Source organism: Zonotrichia leucophrys, chromosome 13, assembly GCF_028769735.1.
Source record: "Zonotrichia leucophrys gambelii isolate GWCS_2022_RI chromosome 13, RI_Zleu_2.0, whole genome shotgun sequence".
In the NCBI taxonomy this organism is placed as follows: domain Eukaryota; kingdom Metazoa; phylum Chordata; class Aves; order Passeriformes; family Passerellidae; genus Zonotrichia; species Zonotrichia leucophrys.
In genome coordinates, this window is record NC_088183.1 from 986,896 (window position 1) to 1,002,342 (window position 15,447).

Consider the following 15,447-nt stretch of genomic DNA (forward strand, 5'->3'; position numbering starts at 1 on the left):
TTTAATAAACACAATGAGATTTTCCCAAAGGTCTGAGTGTTGCAGGTAAAATATGTTATAAAAGAAAAGGCCTTATGACATCAGGCCTTGCTCTGCTAGGCTGTCACTTCTTCTAATTGCAGACAACTTGCAAGTTCCCATATGAAACCATCTTGGGTATGAAAAGTTTGTGAACACAACAGCCTATTCCTTGGGGAGAAAAATAGGGGCACCTGTATAAACAATAGATCTTGTCCCAAGAGAATCCACAAAGGAAGAATGTAAACACCTGGATCTGAGTACGAACACACAAATCACCTTCTAACCAAGAACTGAGGTAGTAAGAGAGCTGTTAGCAGTTGGTGTTGCATGAGGTCTGTGTAAACTGTGTAAAATGAGTTATGTGAGTAAAGAATTGGCTTTTCTGCATGAAGAAAATGGAGTCCCAGGTGATTTATTCCAGCATGGGCGGAACCCAACGTGATCTGTGGAAGGCAGTGGCTAAGCCTTGCTGTGATTGCGGCTCACGGGACCGGGCAGCGAGATGGGACCCAGAAACAGAGCACACAAAGCCACAAACACAGTGCCACAGCTCCAGGGAGGGGAAGAAATGTGGAAAATAAGGAACCCAACTTTGTGACACCCAGCACACCAACACAGCCATCAGTACAACCTTCAGTACAACCACCAAGAACCATCAGTACAACCGTCGGTAGTTTCACCGCCTGTGGGGTCAGAGCCTCGGAAATGAAACTCAAGCGGTGAAGACACAAACCTCACATGGATCAGCCACACACAGCGTGGGACTCCCAGAAGTGAGCACATTTCCTGGGATTGCACACTCCCAGCAAAAGCCCAACAGCCAGCTCGGTGTCACGACAGAACCGCATGGCTTTCACTGCCACTGCCACGTGTCATTGCAGAGTTCCAGCTCTAACTCTGGGTGAGCACAGCAAGGAGATGCTGCAGCACAGGGGGCTGCACTGCTCCCACAGCACCATTTCCCAGAAATAAATAATTTCTCTCACTGGGATTAGCGGTGTGTGAATGGGGTGATGGAGGCTGAGCCCCATTCCTGGCCAGACACAGAGCTGGCTCCTCACAGGGCTCCACACCAGCACACAGCACCAGGAATGAAGTTTGGCCCCGTTGTGAGTGACAGACAAATGGCCAGGACAGAGATAAATTGCCTTTGCACTTTGTTTTACTTCCTCCCCATAATAACCTCCCGTGGGAGCACTGAATCCCTGGGCTCCCACTCCAGCCCCTGCTGAGCACCATAAAACTTCAGGGATGTCCTCAGAGGGGGCTCCCACACTGGGCAAACTTCCCTATCCAGGGCAAGGAGGAATTGGCAACAGAGGGCAAGGCAAAGCCTTTCAGCAGGGTCTCAGCCTCCACAGGCTTTGGGACAGAGCCACCCCAAACACACCCCAGGGTCCAAGCTGGACACCAGGCTTTGAGGCACAAGAGAGGTAAAGAGGCTTCACAGAAGTTTCTGACCATGCCCAGACCACCAGAGCCCATCACAGCCCTGGACAGCCAGCCCTGGGTGACCAACTAGGACACAACGAGGCTTCTGCTGCTGCAGAAAGAAAATAAATGTCAAAAAACAGCCAGCAAGCTGAGAAACATCAGCCAAAGGTGCGACTGGAGGAGATACTCAAAAGGTGTTTATAAAAATAAATAAATAAATCAATAAATAGAAACAAAATCACAAAGCAAAAACCAGTCAGGATTTCAGGTTGAAGGTTCCTGATCACTCTGCCACCAGCACAGAGGGACTGGGCAGGGCAAGCAGCCCCTCAGCACCTCCTGCTCCTTCCCAGACCATTTGGATTCTGCAAACCCAAGCAAGGTTTGTGCTTACAAGCACAAAGGCACAGGAATTTCTCCATAAAAACCCTAAAAAATTGACTCTTCAGTATTCCTGAAGAGAGGGAAGACTGAACCACGTACTTCCCGTTAGCACCATACCACTGCAGCTTCCATTGGCATTTTCCTGCCCTTACAACAGGGAATAAATAGAAGTTTCTGCATGAAGAAACTCTTATGAATAAATCATCCAGCCCTGTTCTGCTCAGAGCCAGGTATGTTTGTGATTATGATGTCATTATATAACCGGGTTCTCCTAATCAGAAACACAATATTGTCAGAGCACAGAACCAGGACATGCTGCACCACATCCCTTTGCTCCAGGTATGGCACTGGAGCCTCCAGCCACGTGTGGAGCAGCAAAACCCTAAAACCCTGCACCCAGAGATGCCCTGCTCTGAGCTGGCAAGGAAATGGCAGCAGTATATCCCAACGATCCCTCCTGAGCAGGGTAAGCCTGGCTGAGCACTGTAAACTGCAAAGGAAACCCAGAATGACAAACAATTGTAGGAACCTGAAAAGCCCAGTTCCTCTGGATTCCATGGGAAGTGCGATTTTCAGTGCTCTGACCTGTCTGTCTGAGGGGAAGTGGGCAATAAATAGCAGCCGGGTTGTTATCAAGAGGATGTGAGCTATTTATAAAAAATTCTTGGGCTTTTTGAACTCTGTTTAAAGAGGCAATATCCTTGGCTTGGGTAATTGGGGGACTAAAATGCTAAAGCAAACACGATTACTCAGCCACCTTGGGAAAGTTTAGTGCTTACTTGTGTTTCTGGATTTTTGAGCATATTCGAGCAGCTGCACTGGTACTGCCCCCAGATGCAGAGGGGAGGAGGAAGAGATCCCTGAGCAGGGCAGCTCCTGGCACTCGCAGCCACCACTGCCCAGCAATCCCCACAGCTGATGGTTCCATGGCTTAACTGAGCTGGGAGCCCAGGCTGGACAGGGCTTGGAGCAACCTGGTCCAGTGGAAGGTGTCCCTGCCCATGGCAGGGGTGTTGGAAATGGATGATCCGGAAGGTCCCTTCCAACCCAAATCATTCCATGACTAATTAAAAATACCTTCCATGAATGGGCTGCCTTGTCTGAAGGGGGTTCTCTGTGCCTTACATGTTGGCTTCCCAGCAGGATTTACCCATCTCCAGCTCTGAGGCAAGGAGTGGGTGCCAACTCATGCCCTGTGCCATAGCAGGAGGGGAGGTTTTGGTGGGGTGGCAAGGGGGAAACAAAGGCAAGATGAAGCCAACGTCCACACAAAGAACTAAAGACCTCCTTGCTCAAGGAAACTCATCCCAGCCCTCTGAAAAATGATTGTTTTTAACTAAACCAGGAGAAACTGCTGGAACAACCTGCACACAGAGATGCACCCAACCTTCAGACAGTCATGGCTGGGAGCACAGAGAGCCAGGGTGGGCACTGCCACCCTCAGAAGGGCAATTCCCTGCCCAGGTCACACTGGCCATGCCAGCCTGACCCTCCCAGTGCCCCGTGAGTGCCCATGAGTGATGGATTTAGGGTCATTGGACTGGGGAGCTTTGAGCACAGCCCTTGGAGCTGCCCCCATGCAGGAGGTCCTGACCTGACCCTCTTCCATGCAGAGCACCAGCTGATACGCAGGGAAGGGTCCCTCCTGCCCAGCCCTGCTGTCCCAGGGTCCCCATGTCAGGATGTGGCACCAACAGAACCCTCAAGCGTTTCCACTGGCTGCTGTCTTATTTTTGTGAGCCCAGCCGTCAGGCAGACAACATTGCTCCTGTGTGGGAACCACACACAAAGTGTCCTGACAAAATGATGGCATCGTCTAAAATACACAAACACGCTCAAAAGAAGGGAAACCATGAAATTAAGGATAACAAACAACAAAGAGAAGCTCATACACAGAATCTGTTAGTGTTTATGAGTCACTGAGGCCTTCCTGTCTCCTCTTATAAATTGTGGGAATGCACTGTGGTCCATCCTCTCCTTGAAAACCACCAAGGTGCTATTTTCCTCAGGACAGACACTGCACAAATGAAAGATTTTTTTCCCCCCTTTTTCCTTCTCATTTTTTTTCTTCAAAGTAGGAAACCAAATCTGAGGAGCAAATGCTGTGGGATGGGTAAACAGAGGCGAGGGCAGAAGCCTTGGGGATGAGATCATCGCGCGCCCTGGCCCGGCGCTGTTTTCCGACGGCGAAGGGCTTAACAATGGAATGGATGGGAAATGCCAGGAAAAGTTAAAGAGCTTTGCACACGAGGTCTTTGTAAAAGCTCATTCTTCATTATTAACAAACAACTTCTCCCCATCTTCCTTCGTTTGGCCCTTCAGCAAATGAGGATTGTTCTCTCTCAAACCTAATTCCTTTCCATCTTGGTGTTTTAAAGCTCTCCCAGCCTGTCTGTTCTGCTGCCCCACCATGCCAGGACACTGGGACACAAACCACTGCATCACGCCTTCATCACCACCACCAGGAGCCAATGGAAGGTGTCCCAGTCCATGGCACAGGGTAGCAATGGATGAGGTTTAGGTCCCTCCCAACCCAAACCAACCTCACCCTGTGATTCTGCACTGACCCTGAGCTGTGCTCACTGCAGAGCCAAGGCTTCCCTCCAGGCTATTGGAGGCTGGCAGCAGGGCCAGTCCCACCCTCAGGCACCCAGGTGCTCCAGGAGGAAAGGCCTTCAGCCCTGGTGAGGCAGAGCCTGTGCAAACCCTGCAGCACCCCGAGGGAAGGATGCTCAGCCCAAGCATCCCAGCCAAAACTGGAATGCACAAACTGGAGCCAGGAACAGTGAGTTTTGAGGGATTTTTATGTGAAAACCTCACACAACAGGATCTCAGATGGCTTCAAGAGAAGCCACCCAGGCTCAGTCCAAGCAGGGCCAGCCCTGAACTGCTCATCCAGGCTGCAAGTAAAGCACTGGCTGCACATGGGCGCATGCAGGGATTGCAGTACCAACTTCACACATGGAGATAAAAGCACAGGATTGTAGGATAATAAATAAAACTCCATCCCTGGGAGGGTGGGGAGGCCCTGGCACAGGGGACACAGAGCAGCTGTGGCTGCCCCATCCCTGGCAGTGCCCAAGGCCAGGCTGGGAGCAGCCTGGGACAGTGGAAGGTGTCCCTGCCATGGCAGGGGTGGCACTGGATGGTCCTTAAGGTCTGTTCCACACAAAGCAGCCCGGGATTCTGTGCTCTAAAATGGTGTTTGACACTAATCCCAACACCCAGCCCTTGGAAGGGCAGCTCAGAACCTACCCAGCACCTTTATGTGACAAACACTGCCTAAAGCTCCAGGGGGATGAAATCTTGTCCTTTGCTGTCAAAGCTCCTTCCCTGCCCTTTTCCTGAGGGAGCACCACCAGCCACTGATTGGTTGAGTGGTTTCTGAAGCATTAATGAAAGGACAGAGCAGAGCAGGAGCTTCCTCAGCCTGGAGCAATTCCCTGGGTTGGGAGTGCTCAGCAACACCTCTGCTGCCATTTCTGCTCAGTGCACATGATCCCATCTGTCAGCTCAGCAAACACTGCTCCTGCTCCCTCTGCGTTCCCTGTTTCTGCACCACAAGCACTGGAAACGAAATTATTACAGCAATGAATATGCTACAACAAAAAGGCTGCCCCCAAAATTACATCCTTTGGAAGCAACAAGGGAGTAAAAAACCCCGAGATGCCAACGGGGAGTGTTATAATTTGATGTTTGCACTGACTACAGGACATCTCAGCAGCCCCTTTCAGCACCAGTCACATCTCCCTGCCAGAGCAGCCCTGGGCTGGGGGACAGGCAGGGACCCTGCTGCCAACAGGGCTAAAAACACCAACAAAAAAGGATTCTGAACTACAAGAGAGAGAGTGGAACCAAAACAGGGGTTTACAGCTATTTTGTACCACAGCAAATGGCTGCAGAAGGAGCAGAGCATCTCCTGGTACAAGATGCACCAAGGAGAGGACAGTGCCTCTGAGATGAGGGCCTGGAGCTGCATTTTCTGTTCAGATTGAACCAATCATTACTGACACAAAGGGAACGACTCCCAGAAAGTCTCCTTCACTCCTGTGTGCGCTGCCAAGCCCCCCAGTGGGTACCTGTGAGTGCAGAGGCAGCCCCAGCACCCAGACCGGGCGGTGCTGCAGCCATGGACACTCCGAGTCCCAGATTCCTGTAAAACCCAGTGGAAATCCCTGCTGTGGGATGAGCTGCTGTCCACAGCATCTGCTCAGCCCCACGGCAGAACCTCCAGCCCGTGTGGCAGCGCTGGGAAGGCAGCGCTGACAGGGACCATGAATAAAACAATCGGTACCACTGACCGCCCCCAGGGCTTCCTCATACCGGCACCCCATTCCCTGGAAAACAAAGAACAATTCCCTGCATCGGGTACTGCCGGCTCTTGGGCTTGGTCCCCAGTACAAACACACACACACACATAATTCCTTCTTTTACATTTTTGCCTGATGACTTGCAAGACAAGCCTAATAAAAGCCGAGACAAATAACCCAAAACACACAAAAATGTGATACTGTTTCCTATTAACATCCAAAGCACTTCAGTGACTGGAGAAATAAACTGCATTAAAACATCAGAATAAAAAGAAAATCAACCACATATGGAAAAATATATATATAAAAGGGGAATATGTATATACATATATCTATATGGGGAGGACAGTGGGGCACTGGTCAGGGCTGCTCCATGAGGGCATTCCCATGGGCAGCTGCCAGATGATGAGCCCCAGCTGGCCCAGCACATCCAGAATCTATCCCTGCCTTTGAAACCACCACAGCAGGACCCTGGAAACCAGCTGGGCCCCCACCATGGCCTTGCACATCCCACTGCACCCTGTGGTCCATCCCTGCCCCACTGAGGGCATTTTTGGGAGCAGCAGCCCGACCCCTGGGGCCAGCCCTGGCTGAAGAACAACCCCTGTGCCGGGAGGGAGAGCAGAGAAAACCCTCCGGGCTCGGCTGTTCTGGGCAGGTTTGAGAGGTTTTCCTTGGCAGCAGCCGATGGGGCTCTCGCTTCCTGCCCGGCGGGGGGAAAATCTGCCCCTGGGGCCAGAGCATCCCGTTCATGTCCTGCCTCCCATCCCATCCATGTCCTGCCTCCCATCCCATCCCATCCCATCCATGTCCTGCCTCCCATCCCATCCCATCCCATCCATGTCCTGCCTCCCATCCCATCCATGTCCTGTCTCTTGCTGTGGACCCAGCTCTCCCCTCCAGCTGCATGGCTGTGCTGGCCAAATCACAAGGAAAACCCAAAAACTACCAAAAATCACCAAGAAAACATCTCTACTGTAACAGGAGCACGAGCAGCACACACTCTAAACAGGAGCACTCTCCTCCTCTCAATACATTGATGATCTGCCTGTGGGTTTTGAAAGATTTTTGTCATCAAATGACCCCAGGGGCTGTGGGAAACGGGCATCAAAACTTAGAACCATGATCTATACATGAACAGCTTTGTATAGAAATGAGAACAGCTCGTCCAGAAGCTGGTAGTGGACTGAAAAGAACCTTTTCCCACTCCAATTGTGCCAAGCAGCCGCAAGACAGGAACACCAGCAGGAATGGAAAATGTTTCCGTGTGTTTGGCTGGGCCGGCTGCCATGGCAGAGCGGGGCACAGGCACGGGGAGCCCCCAGGTGCCTGCAGTGCCAGGGGGGATGTTTGAGGATCCTCTGGCTGCAGGAGCAGCCGGGACAGAGGGAGGAGTGGAAACGGCCCCGCTCAGCCCGGAGCTCCACTCCAAACCACTTCCTCTGCCTCCCAACAATGCACAGAGGAATTTCCACAAACCCCAAGGCTGCCCTGACTTCCATTTCTAAACTTGGAAAAAGAAATACCAGGACATTCCTTTGTTGTTCCAGCTCACTCGCTGTTTGATCTGGGGTTTTTGCTCCAGCTGAGCCAATTAAAGAATCCCAATTTCCCCTGGAAAAAGAAATTTTAAAAAGGGCACAAACTAGTAACAAACAACATGTTTTCTTCTTTAATTTTTAACTAATTGTTTTCAAGTTGATCTGAAACCTGCCACCTCATTTGGGTCCACGTGGTTTGATGCTTAAACAGCATTTTGGCCAGAGAGATGGATGTGATAGAGGCATTTCCATCTGCATTCCTGGCCTCTGGAAGGAAACACTCCACTGCTGCTTGTCTTGAATGTGGCTATTGGGGATCACACAAGCAGCCTGAAATACAAACATCCCCAGCCAGCACCCAGCAGAGCCAGCAGTGTCTGACTGGGCCCTGCCCGGGCAGAAACTCCTCAGAAACACTTCTGTTCCTATTTCCTATGCATCCAACCTGCTTTTCTACATTTGTAGGAATTTGTATTTATTTTTTACATTATTCACTCACATTTGCAGTGGATTTGCCCTTCCCATGTGCTGTCCCACCTGCCTCAGTCCTCCCTTCCCATTTCCCCCCCAAGAACACCAAGGGAGTTTCAGCAGCACCGGGGTCAGACCCAGGTGCCAAAGCCAAGCAGGGATGAGCACCTGAAGAGTTCAAAACCCATGTGCCTGTGGCACTTGGGGACATGGCCAGTGGTGGTCTTGGCAGTGCTGGGGAATGGTTGGACTTGGTGATCTCAGAGGTTTCAACCTGATTCCATGGCTTTGTCCTGATTTACAGAGAGTGCAATTGCTAATCCCAAATCCCGGCACCAACAATCATCCCACAGCCACCCAGCCATGACCAAACTGCAAAGCTGGTGGGGCAACCCTGGCCTCAAGAGCAAGGGAAGCATCTCTTCTTCTGCCAGGAGGAACGAGACACAAACCTTCCACTCGAGGAGGAAGGAGCCCGTTCCTGTTGTTCAGCTGGAGCAATTAATGACACGTGTAATGAGGGAGGGGAACCCAGGAGCTGGGCATGGAGAGCAGCCAGAGCCAGCTGTGGGGGCAGATGAGGGAGAGGCAGTGACTCCATCCCCTCCCAGAGCTGGGGGCTGCAGACCATGGCCCAAACCCACCTGTGAGCCCAGCACAGCTGGACTGGGGCCCAAGGGTGGGTCCAGAGTGGACACAGACCCTCGTGCCCCAGAGCCCACAAAGGAGATGCTGCAGTGCAGCATCAAAGCCATGCTGGGCATCATTAGGGAAATTTTCTTCTCATGCTACAACAGAAGCAAAGCTCAGACCTCTTTTGCTTTTTTTTTTTTTTTGGAGTATCTTATCATCCAAGAGCTCATTAGCCAGGAATTCCTCATGCTGTTTATTTTCCATTTGTCCATATGTTCCCCACAAGCTCAGCCTCGTCTCTGTTTTAAGTTTATACTTAGCAGCAGTAATTGGAAAGGATGAACAAAGGCACGAAGGAAGGCAACACACACACAAACAAACTGCCCAGATGTTTTGGATTCCTGCATTTCCCCAAGAAGCAGGATCCTTAATGTTTTGATCATGTCATCACAGCACAGAGCTGCAGCCCAGAGTACAACTGGCTCCTCTCTGCTTGGCCTCAGAGACAGGAATTCAAGCCACCACCAGAGACCCAAATCTGCTCATCCCACAAGCGAAAGTGAAAACCTGGGGCGAGCCTGATCAGCACCAATGCCTGCAGTGGGCTTGTCCCACGATGGATTTGGCTTTAGACTTTGAAATAGTACCAAGGCAAACGCCTCAATTCACACCACCTGCTCCTAACGAGGACCAAGAGCTCACCTGCCTCCCAAAGCATTATTTCAGCTGTTTGCTATTTCAGTTGTGATTTTCTTTCCCCCTTAAGTTTTATGCCAGTTAGAAATCAATTTAAACTTAATCAAATCAGTTTTAATAATGACAGGAAAAAGGGGAATGATCTTGAGCTGAGAGGAAAGAATGCAGATTTAGGGTGGGTGTTAGAAGGAATTGTTCCCTGTGAGGATGTCAGGCCCTGGCACAGGGTGCCCAGAGGAGCTGTGGCAATGCCCAAGGCCAGGTTGGACAGGGCTTGGAAAGTGGAAAGTGTTCCTGCCATGACAGGGAGGGGATGGGATGAAGTTTAAGGTCCCTTCCATCCCAAAACCAGGCTGGAATTCTACATAATACAAAACACGGCTGTGCACTGGTTAAATTAAAGTGGTCTATGCTTGCTTGCAGATACAGCCTTGGTTTTCAACACAGCTATTGCAAAACTCCTGGGACAACACTGAGATACTCCACAGAATGGAAAGAATTAAAATAAATAAGACATCCCAGCAGTTGTGCAGGGTCCAAGGAGCCATGGGCAGCCCTGACGTTCCCATTCTCCATCTTCCCTCCCATGCAGAACACAGAGTGAGAACAGGACGGAAGATTAATGAGAGGAAAAACTGTGACCACAGCAAATAGAGTGACTCATGCCCACTTCATGGGCTTCATTTCTAATCTAGAATAGTAATTTACTGCAGGACCAGATTAAATCTATTCCTCCTCCTGCTGAGCCTGTGGCAGTGGGGATGCAGCAGCCCACACTGGGAGCACTGGCCACTGCCTGGATGAATCCAGCCTCAAACCCAGGAACACAGGCTGGGGGTGAGGAAAAGCAACACACAGCAAAGAAATCCCTCCTGCTGCCCTTGCTCCAAAGGGAAGCAGAGTCCTCCAAACGCCACCTCTGCAGGCTGGCAGGAATAGCTGGATCCAGGGAACTAATTAAAGGGAGAGCACTAAAAGCAGACTAAAGACTGGAAATCATGTTCTAAACTCACATTAGGATCGGAAGGGGAACTTCCCAATTTGATGGCAGAAAGCAATTTACTTCAATTAGCAGGGACATAACCAGAGCAGTTGCTGATAGAAGCATTGCATCTCCAAAACCAGCAGCTCCCTTAATTGCATCCCTTGGCACCTCAGAGCTTCCTCAGCTGCTTTAGGTGAGCTGGGCTGAAAACCCCCTTGGTTCTTTCTTTGCCAGTCTCCTGCAGGGGTCTGAGCCCTGTCCCAGTGCAGAGGGCACACATGGACCAAGGAGGAGCAGGGAAAAGCAGCAGGAAGAGCCTTCCCTGCCTCCTCCTCCTCCCTGCACAGCCCTGCCCGCTCTCTCCTGCTGGCAGCTGGCTCAGGCTCTGCCAACGTATGGATGAGTCATTCCCAGCAGCTTCAGGAAGTTCAGGCCTGTAAAGAGCTTCTTCCTCTCTATTTCCAGCTGGGAGGTTTGGGGTGATGGATCTGGGTCGGGTCAAAGCTGTCACAAACCAGCAGTGCCAAGGACAAGGGGCTCTGGCACCCCCACACCTGTCCCCACATCCCAGCCCAGGTTTATCCTGAGTGTTTTGGGGCCACTTTATGTCCTTGGAGACACAGATTGGAGGGCTGTAAAATTCCTTCATTAATTTAGGAGGTATTTTGCTCCAAACAGACTAAAACCAACAAAAGACAGTGACACAATGCAGGAATCAAGCACAAAGGACTCATCCAGAGGTCCCAGCAGAGAGTTCTGCATCCTATGCCACAAGAAATCACTTCCTAGGAGACATTTAAAATGGAGACACCTGCCCAGCCTGAGCAGCCGCCCCTGTGGGGCCTTTGGGACTGGGCAGCCCCTTCAGGGCTGGGTTACCCCTGCCCAGCTCTCCCTGCCCACCCACCAAGCCACCCTGGCACCAGGAAACAGCACCAGGATCTTTGCTTCCCAATCCCAGCTTTACTTAATCAGTGCAAGATCCAACCCCTCATCTCTCTCCTGGAAGAGAATTTACCCTTCCAGGCTCCGTGCCCCTCTGTGGCCAGCCCAGGGCTAATCCTGAAGCCAAGGATGAGAAGGGACCTGTCCAGCTCCACCAAGAGCTTCACCACCCAACGGGACAAAGCCCAGTGCTCCATGCCAGCAGGACTTTGTGCTGCCCCCACTTACCTCGGTGAGCTGGGAAATGAAGCAGCAGCTCAGGCAAGTCCTCACACAACGCAGGAGCACGTTCCATGCCAAAGGATGGTGCTGGCACGGGTTTCAGCTCATTTGGGGTCCCGGAGCAGGGTTGGGGTGCAGAGGAGAGAGGTTTTCCCCCCGAGAAAGCTCCCATGACCTGCTGCAGGCACAGGAGCCCCAGAATGAGAAACACCTGCCCAGGGCTGGGGCTTTTGGGCACCGCCGCCCCCTCACAGGTGTGGGAGGGAGGGAGGGAATGGGCAGTGATTGCAAACTCATTGCAGCTGCCCTGGAGCACCGAGGGCTCGCTGGGGACCTGCAGCTGCTCCCTTCTCCCCATCCCTGGCAGTGCCCACGGCCAGGCTGGACGGGCTTGGAACACCAGGGACAGTGGAAGGTGTCCTGTGGCAGGGGTGTGGAATGAAAGGAGCTTTAAGGTCCCTTCCAGTCCAAATCATTCTGGGAGTCCATGGATTTTTGGCTGCTCCGTGCTCCTGTTGGCAGTGCAGAGCCGGTGGCAGGAGCGCCATCAGCCGTGGCAGCGCTGCCCGAGAGCCCCAGCGCCACCCCCAGGTCCCCTGGATAGGCTGGCTGGGACAGGATGGCGCTCACAGGAGCTGTGTCCCCATCCCATCCCATCCCATCCCATCCCATCCCATCCCATCCCATCCCAATCCCATCCCATCCCATCCCGGAAAGTTCGGCAGCCTCGGGCCAGCCCCAGTTCCCACCGGGCCGCAGCTCAGGGGCTGCCTCGGCACGGGATAACCCCTTCCTTGGCACGGGATAACCCCTCCCTTGGCACGGGATAACCCCTCCAGATGAAACCCAGGGCACCGAAACGCACTCCGAGCCCTTTAACCGGGCTGTGCGAGGTCTGGCAGAGAGAGGAGCAGGAACAAAGACCCCAAACCCCTCAAGGGACAGGATCTGCAGGCAGCGGCTCCCGGAGGGGTCGCGGTGAGGATGGGCAGGGGACGGCCCCACCTTCCCGAGCCTGTCCCCGGCACATCTGCAACCCCTTTGCTTTCCTTTATTCTTTTTTTTTTCCTTTTCTCCTCCCAGATCACTTTAAAGGTCCAGCTCAGGGCATAATTAGCAAAGCAGTTAAAGTGGCGAGGGCAGTGACCTTCGGCGGGGGCAGGAAGCGGCAGCCGTGGGTGGCCGGGGGAGCACAACACCCCGGCATCGGCAGGGCCTTGTAAAATCCCCTCGGCATCCCCGGCACAGCCTCGGCGCCTTCGTCTGCCCACACAAAATGGGCATTTCGGTGGAATCCTGGTGCTGAGCTCCTGCTCCATGGGCTGCACGGGCACCGCGATGTCCCATCCTTGCCGTGTCCCATCCTTGCTGTGTCCCACAGCACCAGCACAACCCAACATCCCTGCCAGGGGCTTGCCCAGCCTATGGCAGCCCCCAGCACCCAGCCGTGGCCATGGCACTGTCCCCGCTGTCCCCCAGCACTGTGGGGCCACGGGGCTGCCTTTCCATGTCTGAGTTCCCTTATCAGCAGCACGACCTTTGCTGGTCGCAGATTAGGGGCTGGAGCCGCTTGGATTTGTTTGATTTCTGTTGATGGTTATTAGGCAGAGGAAGTGCCAGAAGGGATTTTGACCTCGAGTTTAAACCTACTCCAATTAGAGCCACTGAGCCTTTAATTACGGCGCTCCAGCCACTTTGGTTAAAGCAACAACGAAACCAAACACAGAATCTGGTGGGAGATGGGCTTTTCTTCCCATGGTTCCTCTCAGCTGCCACCTACTTTGTCCCTGTGCTGTGTGACAGTGCCATGGGGCATTCTGGCCCACCAAGCCCCTCATGCTGCCTCCAGACCCAGAGGTGACACCACTGCAGGTGACTCCAGGTGTCCCCTGCCTTCACCCACGGCCGCTCGTGCCACTCCCAGTGCCCCAAGGATGCTCCAGGGAAGATCCCAGGAGCTCCAGTGAAAAGCACCCGAGGTTACAGCTCAGGAGCCCATTACAGCTCTCTGAGGGGTGAAGGATGTTTTGGAAACACCAATTTCTTACTTGGCAGAGCTTCTATTTAGTTGATTTTTTTTTTTTTTAAGTTCAGAGTGCTCTTGTTCTTCGCTCCACTTGGCGCTGGCACATGGACCATGTTCCATCCCCTGGCACCAGGGCACCCAGCACAGACCTTCCTGGTGCTCCAGAGCCTGCCAGATCCCTGCCTTTTGCTTTATTGTTATATTCATTGATATGAGACTTTATTAACACAGTTTAAGCTTAGTAAAAAAGAGTTTGTGTCCATACAAGTCCTATGATTTATAATTACTTTCTAGGATATATCTTATGGTTGATTTTTTACTTTAAACAGTGACTTAATCCTTGTGCTCTGATAATTTCCTTTCCTGCCTGGCTTTTGTCCATTTTACCCAAAAATCTCAGAAAAAAAAATGCCCCAAGCCTGCACCCCAGCCTGGCTGTCAGGGAAGGCCAGAGGTGTTTACCTGGTCGCTGCAGGTGACCTCAGCCCTGTCACTTTGGTGCTGTGAGGTGGCAGAGCTGTCCCAGACTGTAGGAGATTTTTTCAGGGATGGCCAAGAAGGCAGCTGTGAGGAGCAGATTCTCACAGCCTGTTTCTGTGAACAGCAGAGGTTCTCAGGTTATTTTTAACTACAGGTAAAGGTGACAAACATGAAGGCCTTGAGAGCCTTGCACATCAGAGTTCTCAGGCAGCTTTCTCATAACAAGTGGATGTTCTATCTTTGGCTGTTTTGGGAAAGCAAGAATAATTTTGAGAACCCAAATCTTGGTATTGGAAACATAAGGAGGAGTTGGTATGTTATCTCTGACCTATTGTGAGCTCAGATTTTGCAATATGCATGAAGTGAATTAACACTGTTATAAAAGGTGCCTGATTGATGAATAAATCGGAGTCGATGCTGACCAATGCAAGGTGGGTCGTCTCCCCTCCAACTTCGATACCAGACCCAGCACAAGTATTGGAGCCTGTGACCCCACCCCAAACACAGCGTGGCTCCTCCAGACCCCAGCACCCACCCAGAGCCCCTGGCTGGGCAAGAACACGGAGCTGGAGGTGTCTGCAGCTTCAGGCACCGCAGGAGGAGCAGCAGGAATGCCAAATATTCCAGTTCTCTGGATAGGCAAGCCCAAATAAGGCCCAAATACCAGGAGAGCAAACACAAGGCTGATCGACCAAGTTTGGGCAAATGTGAATCAGAGTTCCCCAATACTGCAGATTTTGCCTTGTAGGATAAAATTCCTAATTCTGTGTTCATTTATTCCTGTTCAAAGAGGACTCTGTGGAACCTCTATCCATCTCTGTCAGCCCCAACTGCTTGTCTGTGGGGACTGTACATTTGAGAAGTTCAGCTGTGAACCAAAACCAGTTTCGTGGGTCAGTAAGTCATATAACTACCAAAAAATCCAACAAATCCCCCAAAATGGAATCACCATTTCCTGACAGGCTTGCTTACAAAAGAGATGGACACCCCGGAGATTTGTTACACCTTCCATGCAAGGAGATGGAATGCCCCAGATAATCTGTGTTTGTCATGGATAACCAGGTGCAATAACACATCAAAACTCAATTAAACATTGTCCTACAGCAACAATTGCTACAGAAGTGACATTTATTGACGTTCTGCTGTATTTACAGGTTGAACATAGTAAAACTCCAAAGTGAATGACCACTTGGCAGAAAGCACAGGAGTGCACATTAAATCTACATTTCCAACGCATCAGAGTCTCTGCTAACACAAATTATAAAAGCAAGAATTACAGGTATGTTAGGAATTGTCTCA